General features: G+C 38.7%; 1 protein-coding gene across 1 annotated transcript in view; it reads left to right on the top strand.

Annotated features, from left to right (window-relative positions):
* Positions 1–7,374: 7,374 nt before the first annotated feature.
* The window catches only part of LOC126281874 (WD repeat and FYVE domain-containing protein 3), a 289,780-nt gene continuing 278,746 nt past the window's right edge, over positions 7,375–18,408 (top strand). Inside the window, exon 1 of the mRNA XM_049981155.1 lies at positions 7,375–7,764. The gene's annotated coding sequence lies outside the window, so the exon portion shown is untranslated. The remainder of the gene's footprint in view (positions 7,765–18,408) is intronic.

The raw sequence follows: 18,408 nt of genomic DNA, 5'->3' as shown, positions 1-18,408 counted from the left end.
CTTTATGGTATTATTGGTAGTATTAATAATAATTAAAAAACATAAAAAAGAATTAAATGACTGAGGAAATCATTGATGTTCTGTGTACCTCCACTCACGTTCCATACGCTTCCCTTTGGGCGCTGGGGAAAAAAAAGTAGTCCAGTGCAGTGACTGGCAGTTCATTGGCTTGGGTTTGAGTCCCACACCATCATTATTTTTTCATTTTGTTACTTATAATGTTACTATTAATTCTAAAATTTAAATACATTAAATATATTCAAACAATTCAATTTATGTATGTAGTATTAATATACAGTATTCAATTTTGTTTTGATTATTAAGGTTCTAAGTAAAACGCCTATATATTGTGGTAAAAAAAAGAGTATATGAGAAAATTTAGCATAAAAGTATTTTCTGTAGATGATCTGCGAAAGAGGTCCTTTTCTAGTTGATCTTTGGAGCAGAAAGTGAGATTTAAAAGTTAGGTAGACCTAGTCCAAACAAAAATGTGACAACAGGAGGGGATGGGATGAGGCTCACCAATTTGGCTAAAACTGTGTGAGTAGAAGCAGATAGATGCTCCAGTCAAGATCCTAAAATATTTCGCCTGAGTGGGCTGTAGGAAAAGCTAAAACACCATCTAAAGATTTATGCATAGCTTATGATAGGTTCTTGAGTAGGAAATTCATGTACCGTAGCAGTAGCTCAGTGGTCAAGCACACTGCTGACAGTTTGTTGGCTCACATTCGATTCCTGCTTCTACTATCATTTTTTCTCATTTTCTTTTATTCATTGCAATGTTAAATGATTTATTACAAAACTTAAGTGTATTTAAAAGTTCAATTTATGTCCGTAAAATTAATAATGGCTACAGGCCACCACACTGCAGCACACTGGTAAAAGTTTGCTCCGATTCTGTGGCATTGTATCAGTAAGAGTAAGTATGTGTCTATTTATAACAATGGCGATAAGAAAAATCCTGCAAACTGCAGGGTGGTCCATTGATAGTTACCGGGCCAAATATCTCACAAAATAAGCATCAAACGAATAAACAACAAAGAACGAAACTTGTCTAGCTTGAAGGGGGAAAGCAGATGGCGCTATGGTTGGCCCGCTAGATGGCACTGCTATAGGTCAAACGGATATCAACTGCGGGTTTTTTTTTTTTTTTTAATAGGAACCCCCATTTTTATTACATATTCGTGTAGCACGTAAAGAAGTGTGAATGTTTTAGTTGGACCACTTTTTTCGCTTTGTGATAGATGGCGCTGTAATAGTCATAAACGTATAAGTACGTGGTATCACGTAACATTCCGCCAGTGCCGACGGTATTTGCTTCGTGATACATGTTGTTGTCGTCTTCAGTCCTGAGACTGGTTTGATGCAGCTCTCCATGCTACCCGTGTTAAAATGGACAGTTTACCAACAGCGGAAAAGGTCGACATCGTGTTGATGTATGGCTATCGTTATCAAAATGCACAACGGGCGTGTGCTATGTATGTTGCTCGGTATTCTGGACAACATCGTCCAAGTGTGGGGACCGTTCACCGGATAGCTACGTTATTTAAGGAAACTTGAAGTGTTGAGACACATGTGAAACGTCAACCACGACCTGCAACAAATAATGATGCCCAAGTAGGTGTTTTCGCTGCTGTCGTGGCTAATCAGTAGCAGACAAATTACGCCATGATCGGAAATGTCGAAAACGTCGGCGTTGAGAATGCTACATCAACATCGATTGCACCCGGACCATATTTCTGTGCACCAGGAATTGCATGACGACGACTTTGAATGTCGTGCACAGTTCTGCCACTGGGCACAAGAGAAATTACGGGACGATGACAGATTTTTTGCACGCGTTTTATTTAGCGACGAAGCGTCATTCACCAACAGCGGTAACGTAAACCGGCATAATATGCACTATTGGGCTACGGGAAATCCACGATGGCTGCGATAAGTGGAACATCAGCGACCTTGGCGGGTTAGTGTATGATGCGGCATTATGGGAGGAAGGATAATTGACCCCCATTTTATCGATGTCAATCTAAATGGTGCAATGTATGCTGATTTCCTACGTAATGTTCTACCGATGTTACTACAAGATGTTTCACTGCATGACAGAATGGCGATGTACTTCCAACATGATTGATGTCCGACATATAGCTCGCGTGCCGTTGAAGCGGTATTGAGTAGCATATTTGATGACAGGTGGATTGGTCGTCGAAGCACCGTACCATGGCCCGCACGTTCACCCGATCTGACGTCCCCGGATTTCTTTCTGTGGAGAAAGTTGAAGGATATTTGCTATCTTGGTCCACCGACGACTCCTGACAACATGCGTCAGCGCATTGTCAATACCTGGGCGAACATTACAGAAGGCGAACTACTCGCTGTTGAGAGGAATGTCATTACAGGTATGGCCAAATGCATTGAGGTTGAAGGACATCATTTTGAGTATTTATTGCATTAATGTGGTATTTACAGGTAATCACGCTGTAACAGAATGCGTTCTCAGAAATGATAAGTTTACAAAAGTACATGTATCACATTGGAGCAACCGAAATAAAATGTTCAAATGTACCTATGCTCTGTAGTTTAATTTAAAAACCCTACCTGTTACCAACTGTTCGTCTAAAATTGTTATCCATATGTTTGTGACTATTACAGCGCCACCTATCACAAAGCAAAAAAAGTGGTCCAACTAAAACATTCATATTTATTTATGTACTACACGAATATGTAATAAAAAATTAGGGTTCATATTTAGAAAAACACAGTTGATTTCCCTTTGACCTATGGCAGCGCCATCTAGCGGGCCAACCATAGTGCCATCTGGTTTCCCCCTTCAGGCTAGACAATTTTCGTTGTTTGTAGTTTTTTCGTTTGACGCTTATTTTGTGAGATATTTAGCCCGGTCACGATCAATGGACCACCCTGTATAGGCCAATTACAATCACATCTTCATTGCCTAAAATGTGGAAACTGTCTTTAAAAAAAGATACAATATTACTTTTGATATGGGAAAATAACATACTCAGTGAGGCACGGCACTGTTTCAGAAAATGTATCTTTACCGTCACAGTCATGGCTAACTTTGTAGCTGATGTTACGGGGGTGTAAGAAGATCAAGGAAAAGTCTATGGAGTTTTCATTGACTTTTCAAGGACTATTGATTGTGTATGTCACAACAGACTAATACCCGAAATAAGGTGCGATGGTATGAGGGGCAAGGCAGCTAAAATGAAGTCATTTGTGGAAAGCAAAGAACAGTCGGTAGAAGCATAGAATAAAACGAATGCCACCACAGTAAATATGCGTTCTATTTTCAGTTATAGTCGAGATGGCATACAAAAGTCTCTGGCAACTCGCTCCATGGCTGCCAGTTTTCAATTGCAAAGTGTTGGTGACTGCAGGCAAAAACAGTAGCTGTCTACAGAGCTGTGACAACGCTGTGGCTTAGCCACACAGACATTTGTAAAATCACGTTATGTTGTTAGTTGAGGTAGGCACATGAAGCTGCCATGCCCAGCCCACTGCAAATGTGGGTGATCACTTTATGACAAATCAACTACAGTAAATTTGCTGTACCTCAGGCATCAGTTCTAGAGTCCCTAATTATCATTCTGTATGTAGACAGTATACCACCAGCAGTCAGTAACGGTTTATAGATGACACTACAATAATCTAGTAGGGAAAAGTGACTCAGTAGAAGGACTAGAATCAAGCACTCCGAAAATTTGAGGAAATTTCTGTGAAAACAATTAATTTGTTAATGCATATAAGAGAAAATATGTAAAATTACAAACAAATAAAACTACAATATCCGCCTTGAAATAGACAATTCAGTTCTCAAAGAAGTAGGGTATCACAAATTTTTGAGTGATGTGGTTGATAAGCACTTGACATGGGTGAATCATATCAGGAAAACATGCTCAAAAAAAGCCTCTAGTATCTGGGACACTATATATAGACATACTGTTAACAACATACTATGGAATACTCTACCTTCACCTTTCATAACACATTAGAGTCTAGGGAAATGCAGCACATATGCATATACGTAGGTTAGTGAAACTTCAGAAGGCTGTCTGATGCATTGCAAATCTGACCCAAGACAACCCTACAAAAATAAATTCAGTGAATTTAGTATAATGACTGTCCCTCCACTATATATATATATATATATATATATATATATATATATATATATATATATATATACACTCCTGGAAATTGAAATAAGAACACCGTGAATTCATTGTCCCAGGAAGGGGAAACTTTATTGACACATTCCTGGGGTCAGATACATCACATTATCACACTGACAGAACCACAGGCACATAGACACAGGCAACAGAGTATGCACAATGTCGGCACTAGTACATTGTATATCCACCTTTCGCAGCAATGCAGGCTGCTATTCTCCCATGGAGACGATCATAGAGATGCTGGATGTAGTCCTGTGGAATGGCTTGCCATGCCATTTCCACCTGGCGCCTCAGTTGGACCAGCGTTCGTGCTGGACGTGCAGACCGCGTGAGACGACGCTTCATCCAGTCCCAAACATGCTCAATGGGGGACAGATCCGGAGATCTTGCTGGCCAGGGTAGTTGACTTACACCTTCTAGAGCACGTTGGGTGGCACGGGATACATGCTGACGTGCATTGTCCTGTTGGAACAGCAAGTTCCCTTGCCGGTCTAGGAATGGTAGAACGATGGGTTCGATGAAGGTTTGGATGTACCGTGCACTATTCAGTGTCCCCTCGACGGTCACCAGAGGTGTACGGCCAGTGTAGGAGATCGCTCCCCACACCATGATGCCGGGTGTTGGCCCTGTGTGCCTCGGTCGTATGCAGTCCTGATAGTGGCGCTCACCTGCACGGCGCCAAACACGCATACGACCATCATTGGCACCAAGGCAGAAGCGACTCTCATCGCTGAAGACGACACGTCTCCATTCGTCCCTCCATTCACGCCTGTCGCGACACCACTGGAGGCGGGCTGCACGATGTTGGGGCGTGAGCAGAAGACGGCCTAACGGTGTGCGGGACCGTAGCCCAGCTTCATGGAGACTGTTGCGAATGGTCCTCGCCGATACCCCAGGAGCAACAGTGTCCCTAATTTGCTGGGAAGTGGCGGTGTGGTCCCCTACGGCACTACATAGGATCCTACGGTCTTGGCGTGCATCCGTGCGTCGCTGCGGTCCGGTCCCAGGTCGATGGGCACGTGCACCTTCCGCCGACCACTGGCGACAATATCGATGTACTGTGGAGACCTCACGCCCCACGTGTTGAGCAATTCGGCGATACGTCCACCCGGCCTCCCGCATGCCCACTATACGCCCTCGCTCAAAGGCCGTCAACTGCACATACGGTTCACGTCCACGCTATGCGGCATGCTACCAGTGTTAAAGACTGCGATGAAGCTCCGTATGCCACGGCAAACTGGCTGACACTGACGGCGGCGGTGCACAGATGCTGCGCAGCTAGCGCAATTCGACGGCCAACACCGCGGTTCCTGGTGTGTCCGCTGTGCCGTGCCTGTGATCATTGCTTGTACAGCCCTCTCGCAGTGTCCGGAGCAAGTGTGGTGGGTCTGACACACCGGTGTCAATGTGTTCTTTTTTCCGTTTCCAGGAGTGTATATATAACTATTATGCACTTGAAAGCAAATAGCATGGATGAGTTACATATAGACATATGTGGTAGTAATTTTTGACAAGTCTTTTTTATCAACATAGGAAGCATCTCAAATTAACCCAAAAAGGCTTCATAGCTGTTGAACACATTTTATTCAATTTATATAGAAATATATACAAATTATAAAATGCATTGACATGACATCTATATCCAAAAATAAATTAAGAGGTTATTTAGTCGTTTTATTTCCATATAGCCTGAAAGAATACTTTCACACAAGGAATTATTAAGATATATATGTATCCACAAAACATGAATCATAAAAATAAAATAGCTGTATATTCTCACTACGTAAGAATGGTCATGCTGCTGCTTGCATTCTGTTTTTTCTTTTTGTTCCAAGTGTCTTGAACAGACATGGTGCAGCAAAGAAGGCTTCCAGGGTGTAAGATGGTGAAAATTAGTGACTGTATGCTGGATGATGCAACAGTGATATGGTGAAAGTGTCTGATTATGAAAATGTGAAGAGGAGTATGCGAATTCCTGAGAATATTAAAGTGTGATTAATCATTCTTTTATCTTATACAGTTTATGTTATGCAAATCTTGAAATGCCTTCACATATTCATCTAAGAGGTTGTTAAATTACGTTTTGATTAAATTAAAATATGCCTGCAATAATTTATATGTATAAATATAATAGAAACTACACATGAGCTGACAACATCTCTAGAATGGAAATTGTCTGTAGTTGAAAAACCGAATAGAGAAATAAATGATTTGCAGACTGGACATGGAGACCTATAAATACCTATTGATATTTGTAAATCCTCTCATTCCATTTAATCTGATATTTGCTCTCCAATTTCTATCTTAACCTTGTTGCTGGTTGTTTTCGGTTTTTCTGGTTGACCAGAAAGCCTGTGAGACCAAAATACAATAAACTTGCCTTATTTAATGGTTTGTTCTAGGTGCCAGATTCAATAGATTGTGTTACTTTGCTCCATTTTTGTGGTAATCAGGGCGAATGAACTTTTAATTATTTTTATTATCAGCTGCAATTTACATGAAAATGATGTGAGACGAAGCGGCCACATATGACCGACATAACGTACCTTTTAAAACACCATAAAGTCGAAACGCGTAAGGTGTTTTTAGAAAAAATAAAAATGTGGTCAGGACATGAGAAAACTTGTTTTGTTTGCGCATGATCAACTGCTGTTTTCTTCCTTGTTAAATAATTATAAGCAGATGGCTTCTTATTCCAGTTTAATACACCTTTCTATTAACTTTACATAAATGTATTTGTATTTTAAATAAATTTTAATAGATTCAGCAATGAACTCTGTAGGATACTGACGCATATCGCTCATTTAAAATTCAAGTGTACACACAAAGAAGTGAACAACAGGTTAGCGGCAATTTGCCGTCAACACGCTAATATTTGCCTCTGCATATATGATTATGCACTCCCTCAGCAATTTTGGCGAAACCTCCAACTCCGACTTCCAGGTTTGCGCACAAGTCATTCCGGCACAAAGTTACAATCCCCACTTTACGATCGGTCTGCGCCGATGTGGTGTGCGCAGACGTTTACACAGACAGATCGTTGCGTATGAACCGGTCTTTACGCACTGGGGCTTTTCGACGCTTACGGAAAAGTCACCTGGAGAAATAACTGGGTAGCTAATATTTAGTTTCTAGTGCACCGCCCTCAGCTTCAGTACTGTCACTGGTCAGAGACGTATTTGTTACAAGAAAGTATTCCCTAATGACGTATCTGAGACCGAGTAGCAAGGGTTTTTATCTGTGATGAAAATATTTAGTCGATGAAAATCAAGATGGCTAACATCAGCTGTTTAGCTGTTCAGGGGGCGGGATGGCATTATAAGAAATGACAATATGTAAAGTTCCATACTCATGTTGATATTATTTAAGGTTTTTACCATACTGCTACTCTTCGTATGGCCGACAGATGACAATATTGGTGTCAACTGTCAGTGATGTCAGTTTCAGTGGCGGTGTAGGTTATTTGCGTGTAATGTCAGTGAGAATGAACGTCAAAACTGTTTGTTGTAAACAGAAAACAGTGTCCTAATCAATGGATGTATAATGAAGATGACTTGAAAAGAGGAGCTGTTTGGTGAGTTGTGCAATATTAGTGCTTTCAGTGTTAGGTGCTCACTTTTACAGAGAATAAATAATGTAGCCTTTCAAACTTGAAGTCGCCGCTCACCAGTCATACTGGACTGGATATGCTGTCATTATTGCTGAGTTAAAAGTTCAGAAGAGATCAGTTTGTTTTGGAATTTCCGTGTAATACATATGACTCAATAATTCTCAAGTTTCTGCATCCACCTTAACATTATTTAACCAATGAGAAAATGAACTAGCCACTGAATCGAATGCATTACACGCAGATTGTGCGTTTTCATGTATCACCCTATTTTACATTCATTTGGAGAATATTTTCCCGAAGCAGTATCTCTACGTGTCGTGTGAACATTTTGACTTATTAGTAAGTTGTAGTCGCAATCCGTTTCAATATCGACTCGAGAATCACATACCGTTGTAAGTGCCGTTTTTCATAAATTGTTTGTCATTGCAAACAAAAGTTGGAAAAACTGACTTTGCTGTTATCATTGTCCCGTGTCGTCTGACTGAGAGCGAAGTGTGCACTAGCTATTTGTGCAATGGTCCGGGCCCACAAATCTCTGATAAAAACGGTGTAGGTAAGATGAAAATGTGTGTAACCCATTCATCATTACGCATCTGTGGTGCTGTATGTCTTGTTTACATTTCGAAGAACCTGTGCATTAACATGTTTTTGGCCTTTAACTCCATTACTTTGTTGATACATTCGTGACTCATTACATTAAGTTATAAATATATGAAATTTGCTGGTGAAATAATTTTTGTAGCTGTTCACCAGTAAGGTAATTGAAAATTATCTTGCTCTGTGTACAGGTGTATAAATGTGTAGTTTTAGCAACAATACATTAAAAAACTGGGTTATTTCGGAAATCAACCCTATGCAAACACGAGTAGTTTTTTAAATAGTAAACACGAAAGAACGAGAGAGGAGCTTCATACCTTAGTAAAATGACTAGAACAGTACATTAGTTTTACAGATGCCCATTATTTTAAATTAATTTTAACATTCTTCTTTTTGGCTCACACCCTACTGTTGGTATGATGCAGCTCTCCATTCTTGTCACTCGCTAGCTGTTCCCATTCAGCTTAACTGGTGCATCCTATATCTTGAATAATTTGCATTATTTACTCATAACTAATCCTGCCATTGTAATTCTTACCGTACAGTATGCATTTACTTAAGAGTCTTCAGCAATGATTCACGCGGTAATATGCACCTAACCATCCTTCCCTTCGATTCACTTGGTTGGGGCCTTTTCCCCATCATTACCTTTTTGTAAAATATATTCAAAACTTCCTTGTCCAATTCACCTGATAATAGTCTTTCCTAACATTGATTTCTGTCATCTTGAACAGCCTTCCAAAAAATAAAAAAAATAAAAATTGTTTTTCATCTCAAGGTTTATGCTTTTGGGCATCGGCAGCTTTGACTGCTTCCATCAGCATTGTCAGGAATGAAGACTGATTATTGTGCAACTGGCAAGGACTTCACTTTTATGACTGATAACAGCATTTGATTGACGATTATCTCAGGATCTTGTGCAGAAAGTGAATCCTGGTGTGTTAACAATGAGAATGATCTTCACTGTCACTGGCATTGATAAAAAAAAGCTTGCTCATTTTGCCAACCTTTACCCTATTATTTCCTATGGGGTCATACTTTGGAGTAGCCAGTGAAGTAGCAAAGGATATTTTTAAAGCAAATAAAGTTAAATAAAGTCTCTCAAAATTCCAACTCCGTCATCCTTGTGTATATAGCCTATTCCACAAGAGATTTGTGGTTTGAAATGAAGACTGCCGCCCAAGAAACTGCAGCAGTCATTCAGTGAACGTGTGACAGGAAAGCAGTATTTGCTTTGATAACACTTTTTAACCATTGTCCATGTAAAGCTCCAATTGAGAGAGAAAACTAATATTTTCACATTCAAGTTGAAATATTTTCTTGTGACACAATAATTTTATTCTGTGCAGCAATTCCTGACGGAGTTAATGTGCTGCTCATTTCTATACATTATAGCAAATCTTCAGTTTTCTTGTATGAGTACAAAGTGTTTCATAATGGAATCTTTGAAAACATATTTCTCAGTTAATTTGCCATGTCAGATTTGTGTAAATCCTTAGGTTTTAAGAACTGCTTCCATCAGTGTCATCAAGGGCTTAGTCTGGCTCTTGAAACTGGCGAGGCTCTCACTTTTATGCCCAGAGAATGGCATCTGATTGGCCACATTATGTCATGATCACTGAAGAGATGGTGAATGCTGAGGTGACAATCTCTGCATCCATAAAATAAAAGTGGATACTTACATGCAACCAGTGTGTCTTAATGCCCGCCACTTTCCCAATAACCCATAGTGTGAGCCAGAATCATCATCTGTTGGAACATAATTGTATGTTTATTCACCCACCATATAGTGGAGGTGCTGAGTTGGAGATAGGCATGACAAAAAAGTGTCTCAAATAAGCTTTGGGCTAACAAGGCCTTTGTCAAAAAATACACACACACACACACACACACACACACACACACACACACACACACACACACACACACACACGCACGACTTCAGCTCCCAGAGACTGCAATCACATGTCAGAGTGTGTGTGTGTTTGTGTGTTGTGTGGCAACTTTGTTTCATAATATTGTTACATTCCATCCTGGATTTTCTCTTGTTTAATTGTGTGTCCTCTTGTCTTTCATAATTGCTATCATACACACAAGGAATATTATGAATCTCTAGTGATCTCAGGCTGAGATTATCTTTAACAAGTTGCAACATTTCTTTAATTTTTCTGGGTGGCCAGAAGATCCTGTCCCTAATTGTCTGCCAATCTTTCTTGTTGTTGTAATGTAGAATGGAAGCTATGCTGTGTGTTGGTCCTCCTACTGTGGGTTGGCAGCACATGTCTCACATTATTTTATTTTATTTTTTCCCAGATATTTTCACAATTAAATATAATTTGTCAAGATAATACACTACAATGCAAATCAGTAGATCAAAATAAACAACATACAGCATACATAACATGCTTTATGAGGATAAGGCAGTGGTCTGCTGTGGCCTTTAGTAAAGAACCATCCTGTCATTTGCCTGTGTGGTTTAGAAAACTCATGAATAAACCCTACCAGAAAGAGCAACTGGTCAGTGTCTTAACTGCTGCACTGCCTCATTTGGTTAGTCTCAATCGTATACCAACTTTTGCTCATGTTTCTCTGGTGCCCGTCGGGACCATCAACAGATGGGGATTCACTAGGCATGGCCTACACCTAAACAGAACTGGGAACGGAAGTTTGGTACAGCTGATTCATAACTGTGTTTTCATCAGGTTCCCCTGCCTAAAGAATACCTCCAGCAGTTTAAAAAGTACTGCAACAATTATGCACAAGACAGATTTTAACACTGTAAATATCACACATACCACATGTCACAAAGAAAAAGAATCAATTGAAAAGATTAACATAAGACATTTCACAGATGTAACAATCCTCTATCAGAACATGCAATCAATAAAAAATAAAATACAACTATTAGAAGTTGAGCTCCAATGTTTGAACTGCACAGTAGTTTGTGTTACCGAGCACTGGTGTAGAAACACAGAAACCCAACATGTAGTATTATCATTGTATAAAAGGGAAAACTCTTACTGCAGAACTGCCTCAAGGAGTGGAGGATCATGCATTTATATAAGAAAACAAATGCAGTTCAGATCGAGACATGACCTCAGTACAGGAAGTGCAGACAAGCGCTTTGACATGTCATCTACTGAATTAACAAGGCTTGATATCACCAAGAAATTAATCATTTTGTGTGCGTATAGATCTCCCAGTGGTAGTGTGGACACTTTTTTCAATAAATTAACAGACGTTCTAGATAAAGTCTCAAGTACAAAGGTCAACACAATTCTGTGTGGGAACATGAACACAAACATCAACACTCATATCATAAATGAATCCAGCAGCACCCTCATAAATATCCTTCAAAGTTTTGGCATGTCTTTAGTGGTCAATAGTGCATCAGTAATTGACCATGTGGCCACAAATATGGACAGGGAAAAATGTGATGTAGCTGCAAAAGATCTCAGACTATGAGACCATCTCTGTCAAATAACAATAGTAAAATCAGGCATTGAATCATTCCCTAAACTACAAGCCTACAAACGACTTCTATCAGGAATCAAAATAAAAGATTTTTCAAAAGGACTAGCAAAACAAAGGTGGGATGAAGTGTATGAGTAAACCAATGTGAATATGAAATTCTCTAAATTCTCCACATTATTTAAATTAAACTTTGAAGAGGCGTTTCCAAAAGTATGCACGTCTATATCACCATCTCATGAACACAAATGGACAACAGCAGGTATTAAGAAGTCTGCAGAGAAGTTACAGCAAAAATTCCCCAAAACAAATATAGGACCTGTAAATGATGTTGCACTAAATACAATGATGTTACTCCCAACCACAGAGAATGAGTCAGTCAAACTGTTCAAAAACTAAAAAATAAAAAGTCAGTAGGCTTAGATGAAGTACCAATATGTGTACTGAAACAGTGCATAGAGATTATACAAGACCCCTTAACAAATATACTAAATGAATCCTTCACGTTAGGGACATTTCCAGAGCAGTTAGAACAGGGAAAAGTTGTACCTTTGCTTAAGGAAGGTAATGTTGAAGACGTTGAAAATTACTAGTCCATTCCCTGCTGTCACCATTCTGAAAAATAATAGAAGCAATTATGAAAGGCAGATTAATGAATTACCTGAAAAAATACTACCTTTTAAGTGAATTACAGTGTGGTTTCTGAATAGGCAGAAATATGGAGTCGGCCATAGTAGAATTCTCAGAAGTTGTACTTGATGCTCTTGACAAAGATGATGGTATTACAGACATATTTTTGGATCTTTCTAAGACCTTTGATACAGTTGACCAATAAATTAGAAGCATTAGGAATAAGAGGGGTAGCCAATGACTGGTTTCGATCATACCTAGCAGAGGGGGTACAAATAGTAGAGATAACACATACTTCGAATAGATCTAAACATTTAGTGAAACACTTATCAGAACCAAAATACAATCATATAGGGGTTCCACAAGGTAGCATATTAGGACCAATACTATTCCTGATGCACATCAATGACTTTCCCAGTAATGTTACTCATGGCAAAAAAAATCTCTTCGCTGATGACAGCAATATTATAGTCACTGAAAACACAAGAGAACTCTTTGCAGAGAAAGTAAACGAAACTCTCAAGGAAGTTTACGATTGGTCAATGAGCAATAAAGTGACATTGAACATTAATTTCAGTTTGAATAGGGAAAATGACAATGTTAAATTAAATGTAGATGGCACTCCTATAGACTGTGTAACAAATGCAAAATTTCTAGGAATGAATATTGATTCTCAGTTGAAGTGGTGTGAGCACACAAAGGTACTTGCAAACAAAATATCATCAGCATGTTTTTCCCTTGGAATCCTATCATCAGTGTGTAACATGCAGTGTCTTATAGTTGCATACTGTTCATATGTACACTCGATTCTTTGCTCTGGCATTCCTTTTTCGGGGAACAAATGCACAAAATATGAACAAAATTTTTAAAAATAATAGTCAAGCTCATTGTAAATGTCTGTTTAAAACACTGGGGATTTTAACTGATCCATGTGAACACATTTGCCAGTCAGTTGCACACATAAAAAATAACATTAGTAATTACTGCACAAACAGCTCTGTCCATGACCATGAAACAAGAGTTAGACTCAACTTACATTTACCAAGAACAAAATAAACATAAAACTCAAAACAGCATTTTCTGCCAAGGAATAAAACTGTACAATAAATTACCAAAAGAGATTAAAGAAATTGCAAAAATACACTTATTTAAAAAGGCAGCTAAAACATACCTGTTGTGCAATCCATTTTATACATTGAAGGATTACATAGATAAAACAGAGTAGGGGTTTTGTAAATAAAATGTTACATAAATAAATAATAATAATAATGATGATTATGAAACATCCAACATTCCACATAACTCCTTGACACTGTTTTTTCCTTCTTTTTTTTTCCTTTTCTAGAAAAACTTACCCCCAAGCTATGCATAGCACAGTACTAACACATCTTCTGAGTTCAACAGCTCACTCATTATAGAGAAAACTGACTCAGTTTTTCAGGGTAGCAGATGGGAAGTTGTGGTACAGAAAATTGCCCAGAGATCACCAGTGTGTGTGTGTGTGTGTGTGTGTGTGTGTGTGTGTGTGTGTGTGTGTGTGTGTGTGTGCCGCACTATGTAATATTTTATTTATAAAAAAAGTATTGTATATCAGGTGTAAATCTAATGATTATCTCTAACTAGAAGTCTGTAAATATACGTGTATATGAATTAGCTGATTTTAAATTGGTCTAAACTTGTAAATACTTTGCCATGTCCTATATTCTTGTAAAAAGAGATCTATGGATGAATAAAGCTGCTGCTGCTACTACTACTACTAAAACTATTGCAATGTTTCTCATTTCACAAACAATCTGTTTCAGGTAGCTTGTAATTTAAAACACAGTGGGAGCAGACAGCCAGTAAGATTTAAATATTGAAATATTGGATCCTTTGGTATTAATTAATTTTTGTGTAATGTGACATTTACATTGAAGTTGCACATTACAATTATTTTCATGTAATTGAATTTACAAATTTATTACCAACAAAAAGTATAGTTTGCCAGTGTTGCTTATGTTGTTGTTGTTGTCTCCAGTCCTGAGACTGGTTTGATACAGCTCTCCATGCTACTCTATCCTGTACAAGCTTCTTCATCTCCCAGTACTTACTGCAACCTACATCCTTCTGAATCTGCTTAGTGTATTCATCTCTTCGTCTCCCTGTACGATTTTTACCCTCCTTGCTGCCCCTCAACGCTAAATTTGTGATCCCTTGATGCCTCAGAACATGTCTTACCAACCGGTCCCTCCTTCTTGTCAAGTTGTGCCACAAACTCCTCTTCTCCCCAATTCTATTCAATACCTCCTCATTAGTTATGTGATCTACCCATCTAATCTTCAGCATTCTTCTGTAGCACCACATTTCGAAAGCTTCTATTCTCTTCTTGTCCAAACTATTTATCGTCCATGTTTCACTTCCATACTTGGCTACACTCCATACAAATACTTTCAGAAAAGACTTCCTGACACTTAAATCTATACTCGATGTTCACAAATTTCTCTTGTTCAGAAACGCTTTCCTTGCCATATCCAGTCTACATTTTATATCCTCTCTACTTCAACCATCATCAGTTATTTTGCTCCCCAAATAGCAAAACTCCTTTACTACTTTAAGTGTCTCATTTCCTAATCTAATATCCTCAGCATCACCCGACTTAATTCGACTACATTCCATTATCCACGTTTTGCTTTTGTTGATGTTGTGGTACTTATATTTTTCTAATTTTACTCCCATAAATGACATAATACTTAGTGAAACATTTCACTTCCACAGATGACATAATACTGAGTGAGCCACTATGTTACAGTAATTAATAGTTTTTAGTGGTAGGCTATTAATAATGTAACATGAACTCTTTTAGTATCTCACTGTTGAGAAGACATATTAGTTAATTTAAGTTTTATGTTTTGTTTGCACTATTCTTATTTTCATAATAAGGAACAGAGAAGAGATACGGCCTTTTAATTGATAGTATGGGTTGGTTAGTTTTGCACGATAAATGGGAATGATGTGGAATGAGTCATTTTACATTCTCATTACAAATTGATTTGTAAATATGACGACATGCTGAACATTAAAATTTTTTTATTTTTGTTTTTATTATTTTTTTACTATTGAGTGGTGAGATGTGAGTTAGTAATTGCTGCCTACCAACTTTTATATGTTACAATGACAGAAATTCTTCTGTGGAATAGAAATAGTTCTCGTGGAGTAACTTCTTCAGTTTCTTTCCAAATTTTCCTTTGCTGTCCATCAGACATTTTATTTCACTGGTTAAGTGATCAAAAAATTTAGTTGCAGCAGTGTGCAATTCTTTTATGCTAAAGACAACATTATTGTGGAGTAGTGAATGTCATTTTTTTCTTCTGGTATTGTAATAGTGTACATCATTGTTTTGTACTGCAGTGGACTATTTACAAAAGACCTTGTGGGGTTATAAATATGCTGTGAAGCAATAGTCAGATTGCCCAACTCCCTTAAACAGATATCTACAAAACGATTGTGGACGAGCATGACATATTATTCTTACAGCACATTTTACAGGGCAGAAGACTTTTTTTCTTAAAGATGTGTTACCCCAGGAACAAAGATTGAAATATGACCTGTCATCAACATTAAAGTCGTTAGAGGTGCAAAAAATGTGCACAATGTGCAGTTTAGGTACTACCACTTCCTAGATGTTGTTCCAAGAAATCCCAAATAGATCAAGTGAAAAATGACTTTCTATATGTCTTCATGCAAGCCCTAATTTGTCTTGTCTTTTGTCTTGTCTTGTCTTGTTTTTCCAGTCCTTACACAAAATGTACTTTTGTGGCCGTAGAATCATCCCGCAGTCTTAAGTTATGTATAGGATCTGATACAGATTTCATTGCTCCATGGATTTTGTTCAATTTTAGCTATTTCAGCTGTTTCTCAGATCAACTGACACTAACATTGCTGTAACCTCTGGTGCATGCAGTGTGTTGTAGTTGTTAGCACCACTGGCTAATATGCTGTGGGTCATCGGTTCAGACCTGACCACTGACCACCAGCCGTTATCTGTTGTTTAGTATTTGTTGTTACTGGAATTTACTTGAAATAGCGTATGTTTGTGGTGTTTGTGTACCTGTAATATTCTATGTTTGTATAAATACTAGCATTCTGGAATGTTTGGTTTTTGTAGAGATAGTTGCGTTCTCTATCCAGAAGATCAATTCTATTCTGCCTGTTTGTTGGTGTCAGTGATAAATGTGATTTCATTTCTAAGTGTTATGCTTAACTGAAAACCCTGCCTTCTTCACATTTAGACTTGATTGTGGGTTTGTTGTGTCATTGTTTGACGGAGACGTGGGACCTGAAGACATGTACATGACTGTGGCTCCAATTAGTCAGCGTAAAAGTCTCACCTTCATGGACAGTAAGTGGAATACAAGGAGTACATCATTGCTAAGATTAATAGATTCAGGATATGTGGATCCCAAGTAGCAGTAAGCCACTTGCACATCAGGCAAGACCCATCTAAAGAAATGGAAGGATTTGACCGAGTCTCCAAATACAACAATTGGGATAATATGGTGTGGTTGGCAAATGCGTACTTTCACTTGGGTGGACAGTCCGGTGACAGTTTGAGAATGACAAAGAGAAGCTCAGCAGCTAGGACAAATTACAGGCTGAACCAAAGAAAACCTTTACTGACAATCAACAGCAAGTCCGCTTAGCACAATGACAGAGGAACAGGGCCCAACATCATAGTGAAACAACAGTCATAAATACAGGAAGTTTTGGCTCTTTGCAGCATTATAAATGCAAATATGACATAAGCTGACAAAATCTTACATTTGATGGAAGAGTTGCCGAAGACACATAGCAAGCTCTTCTGATGTACAATGTCACAACAACAGAATAATTCATCAGATGGTCCCAGCACATTGAGGAAATGCAGCAGAATAGAGTCAGACATAAGAAGCATGATTGGCTCCCAAATGTGGTCTCTAAGACAGTTGTGATAGATGACCACAAGTCAGATCACAGGAGAAAAGATACAACAGGTGTGTGGCAGCCAGAAATGTTGGATTGAGTACACAAGGGACAGCAGCCGTGAATATTGACCCGCATATGTCAGGAGGTAGAGGACAACATTGAACATGTGTTTTGATCTTTGGCACCAATTAAACACATAATGAAAAATGAAATTTAGCCAGCTCGCCATTATGCAATCGCTGCCAAATGAGAACCCAGCATCTGACGAAGCTAGGTACAACCAACTCCTCCATCAAGACCTTATAGAATAGCAGACATTTGGAGGACAGAGGACAATACACCAATCTGTTTTCACTGTGGGCATCCTTGATACATTGTACACTACTAGAGAGAAAGAAGATGAACATTCAACAATTATTTTGCTGCAAGACGTCAACCATCTCAGTAGTCCTATTCAAGCCGGTCAACTGCAGATAATATAGTTGAACTGTGGGTCAAAGCTTGTTACTGTACCCTGGACAAGGTTACTTGCCAGCATGCCATAGCCATTCCTCATCATCTTACCAAGATACCATCTGCTCACCTAGTTGATGAATTCGGGAAAACTAAGCAGCACGACTGTCTATGAAGGTGAGGGCACCATAGCTGAAAAACTTCCAAGGATGACAGTTATCAAGATGACAGGATATCTCATTGACATCCTCATCAACGAGCAATTGGTACAGGCACTAGTTGCCTCAGGGGGCTCTTTTCCCTAATATCAAATGCTTTATCGTTGCCAGCTAAAGAAGACTATGTTATATGATAGAAAACTGATTGTGCTGAAGGTCACAAATACGAAATATCCCTAGCAAACAGGTACATGTATTGTGAAATAACTATCAATGATACAAAAGAGCCCTCCAAATTTATCATTTTAACAGAATGTAGTCATTATGTTATTCTCAGATGGGACTTCTTGCAGGCATC

Source organism: Schistocerca gregaria, chromosome 1, assembly GCF_023897955.1.
Source record: "Schistocerca gregaria isolate iqSchGreg1 chromosome 1, iqSchGreg1.2, whole genome shotgun sequence".
NCBI lineage: Eukaryota > Metazoa > Arthropoda > Insecta > Orthoptera > Acrididae > Schistocerca > Schistocerca gregaria.
Note: the sequence above shows the minus strand (reverse complement) of the source record. Positions and strands in the feature narration are given on the sequence as shown.